Source organism: Bos mutus, chromosome 10 (genome assembly GCF_027580195.1).
Source record: "Bos mutus isolate GX-2022 chromosome 10, NWIPB_WYAK_1.1, whole genome shotgun sequence".
In the NCBI taxonomy this organism is placed as follows: domain Eukaryota; kingdom Metazoa; phylum Chordata; class Mammalia; order Artiodactyla; family Bovidae; genus Bos; species Bos mutus.
The window spans coordinates 42,339,462-42,343,641 of NC_091626.1; the positions used below are offsets into that span (position 1 = coordinate 42,339,462).

General features: G+C 35.6%; 1 non-coding gene across 1 annotated transcript; it reads left to right on the forward strand.

Moving 5' to 3' along the window:
- Positions 1 to 2,967: 2,967 nt before the first annotated feature.
- LOC138989667 (U6 spliceosomal RNA) lies at positions 2,968 to 3,075 on the forward strand. Its single transcript, XR_011465913.1, has one exon. It is a non-coding gene; the product is annotated as a U6 spliceosomal RNA (small nuclear RNA).
- Positions 3,076 to 4,180: the final 1,105 nt, after the last annotated feature.

Below are 4,180 nucleotides of genomic sequence, written 5' to 3' on the forward strand. Positions count from 1 at the left end.
TATAGCAGTGTGTACATGTCAGTTGCAAATTCCCAATCTATCCTTCTCTCTACCCTGCCCCCCTGGTAATCATAAGTTCATTCTTTAAGTCTGTTTCTGTTTTGTAAATAAGTTCATTTATATCTCCTTTTGGTAAAGATTCCACATATAAGGGATGTCAAATGACATTTGTCTTTCTCTGACAGATGTACCTCACTTACTATGATAATCTCCAGGCCCATACATATTGCTGCAAATGGCATTATTTCTTTCTTTTTAATGACTGAGTAATATTCCATTGTATGTATATACCACATTTTCTTTATCCATTCCTGTGTCAATGAACATTTAGGTTGCTTCCATGTCTTGGTTATTGTAAATAGCGCTGCAACGAAAATTTGGGCTCATGCTTCCATTTAAACCATGTTCTTCTCCAGATATATGCATAGGAGTGTGAATGCTGGATCACATGATAGTCTAGATTCTTAAGGAACCTCCGTACTGGAGCAACTTATATTCCTACCAACAGTGTAGGAGAGTTCCGTCTTCTCCAAACCCTCCATAGCATTTATTGTTTATAGATTTTTTGATGATGGTCATTCTGATTGGTGTGAGGCTCATTGTAGTTTTGATTTGCATTACTCCAGTCCATTCTAAAGGAGATCAGTCCTGGGTGTTCTTTGGAAGGACTGACTTTGGAAGTCCTTTTGGAAGGACTCCAATACTTTGGCCACCTCGTGCGAAGAGTTGACTCATTGGAAAAGACTCTGATGCTGGAAGGGATTGGGGGCAGGAGGAGAAGGGGATGACAGAGGAGGAGAAAGGGACGACAGAGGATGAGATGGCTGGATAGCATCACCGACTCGATGGACATGAGTTTGGGTGAACTCTGGGAATTGGTGTTGGATAGGGAGGCCTGGCATGCTGCAATTCATGGGGTTGCAGAGTTGGACACGACTGAGCGACTGAACTGAACTGAACTGAATAGTTAGCAAAAAGTTGAGCATCTTTTCATGTATTTCTTGGTCATTTGTATGTCTTCTCTGGAGAAATGACTATTTGGTTCTTCTGTTCATTTTTTGATGAAGTTGCTTTTTTTTGATATCGAGTTACACAAACTATATACATTTTGGAGACTAATCCCTTGTAGGTTGCACTGTTTGCAAATATTTTCTTCCATTCTGTGGGTTGTTTTTTTTTGTTTTGTCTATGGTTTCCTTTGTTGTGCTAAAGCTTTTGAGTTTAATTAGGTCATATTTGTTTATTTTTATTCTTATTCCATTACTATAGGAGCTGCTGCTGCCGCCAAGTTGCGTCAGTCATGTCCGACTCTGTGCGACCCCATAGATGGCAGCCCAACAGGCTCCTCTGTCCCTGGTATTCTCCAGGCAAGAATACTGGAGTGAGTTGCCAATGCATGAAAATGAAAAGTGAAAGTGAAGTCGCTTTACTATAGGAGACAGCTCAGTAAAGATATTGCTGTAATTTTGTCAGAGTGTTTCACCTATGTTTCCTTCAAGAGTTTTATAGTATCTTGCCTTACATTTAGGTCTTTAGTCCATTTTGAGTTTATTTTTGTGTATGGTGTTAAAGAATTTTCTAATTTCATTTTTTTACATACAGCTGTCCAGTTTTCCCAGCAGCATTTATTGAAGAGACTATCTTTCCTCCACTGTATAGTATTACCTCCTTTGTTGTAATTTAATTAACCATAGGTGTGTAGGTTTATTTCTGGGGGTTCTATCCTGTTCCAGTGAACTGTATTTTTGTTTTTGGGCCAGTACTATACTGTTTTGATTACTGTAGCTTTGTAGTATAGTCTGAAGTCAGAGAGCCTGACTCCTCCAGCTGACTATTCAGGGCCTTTTGTGTATCAGTACAAAATTTTAAATTTTTTTCTAGTTCTGTGAAAAATGCCATTGATAATTTTATATTGTGTTGAACATTTAAGTGTTATTCAGTTACCTTTTAATCATCACCAGTGCTTTTTGCCTTAAGTCTATTTTGTCTAATATCAATAGCTTTAGAAATCTTTTTTTATGCAAGTGTTTATCTTGTATATCTTCTTCCATCCTTTAATTCTAAACACTACTGTGTCCTAATGTTTGTACATATGTCTTATAAACAGTATTTAGTTGGAATTCTTATTTTATCTAGACTGACAAGCTTTTTCTCTGAACTGGAGAGTTTTAGTCTATTTACAGTTATTTGATTTCTGATGTATTTGTTCCTGTTATATTCCCTACTTTTTTTCCTGCCTTTCAGTTTTCTGTCTCTTTTCATGCTTCCTCTATATCATTTTTATTTCCATTCCATATCTTCCTTCTACTAGGTTAGAGAATTTAACTTCTGAAGTGTACACATTTACTAGTTACCCTTTATGTTTTAATGTGGTCAGCTAACTCGTCAAAGCCTATAGTTACTCAGTTTCCTTTTCTGCCACACAGATTATACAAAGCCCTTAGAATACTTTACTTTACTTACTAATACTATTTATATTCTGTTTTTACAGTATATTTTAGTTCTAACACTCAAATGAAATTATTAGCACTGCTATACATAGTGGTAATTCAGATCAGCATTTCTTAACCTCAGCACCTTTGACATTTTGGGCCAGATAAATCTTTGTTGTAAGGAGCTGTCCTGTACATTGTAGGATGTTTAGCAGCATCGCTAGTGGCTCAGTGGTAAAGAATCTTCCAGCTAATGCAGGAGTCTCAGGAGATGCAGGTTCTATCCCTGTGTTGGGAAGCTTACCTGGAGAAGGGAATGGCAACCCGTACCAGTGTTCTTGCCTGGAAATCCCATGAACAGAGGAACCTGGCAGGCTTACAGTCCATGGGGCTGCAAAGAGTCAGACATGATTGAGCACACACGCATGTGCTCAGTGTCACGCTGGTCTCTATGCACTGGATGCCGGTAGCATCATTACCTTCCTAGTTGTCTCAGACAAAAACGTCTTCAAACATTGTCAAATATCCCCTGGTGGTGCTCGTTTCGGCAGCACATATACTAAAATTGGAACAATACAGAGAACATTAGCATGGCCTCTGCACATGGATGACATTGCAAATTTGTGAAGCGGTCCATATTTTTTGGCTGATTCATGTTGATGTTTGGCAGAAACCAACACAATTCTGTAAAACAATTATCCGACTATTAAAAAATAAATAAATTTAAAATAAAAAAATGAAAACAAAAGATCATACACAAAAGCCAGGAGCAAAGTGATTGAATACTATGCTTCTTATATAAAATTTTTGAAAGCACTACAAATTGTATCTCATTTATTGATACACATATATATGTGGAAATATAAGAACTGATAGAATGAATATCAAATTCATAATAATGAAGAGTGGAATGGGAATGGTGGACAAAGGAAATTTTTTTCTGTTTTTTGACAATGGAAATTTAAAATGTACTTATAATTGTTCTTTTATTAAAATTAATGAAGCAAATAAAAAAATATCCCCTAGCAGTGGGCAGGATTGCTCTTGGTTAAGAACCATTGATTTAGAAACACTCACCTATTTAACAATATCTTTTCTCAACATTCTGTCATGTTTCACACCTTTCACCATTTTCTTTCTGCTTGTAATGATAATTTAGAATTTTCTTTAGTGAAATTTGAATGGCAAAAGGTAACAAATCTGGTTTTGTTTTTGGTAAATCTGAGAAAAGCCTTTTTTTGTTGTTGTTATAAAAAGATAATTTATTGGGTATAGAATTCTAGATGAGCGTTATTTTAGCACACTGGATAAATCATTTCACTGGTGATTTTGCAGCTATTGAGAAGAAAGAGCTATTGGTTTAATTGTTACTCACTTTTAAATAATATGTTTTTTTCACTCTGGCTTATTTGAAGAAATGTTTTGGTCTTTTCTACTAATTATTGCTATTATGTGTATAGGAGCATATTTCTTTTTATTTTTCTTGTTTGTGATTTGTTGGGCTTTTTGAGCCCTAGAATTGGTAACATTCAATAGTTTTTGGAAATTCTCAGCTATTGTTTCTTTAAAAGTTATTTCTTCCCCATTCTATGTTATCTTTCTGGAAATTAAACACAGATTTTTTTCATGTTATCCTCCATTTTCTTCTGAATTTTCTTTTACATTTTCCTTCTCTGGGCTCTCATTTTAATATTTATTTATATTTAAAGAATATAAATGTTTCCTGTGTCTCCTGCATTGCAGGTGGA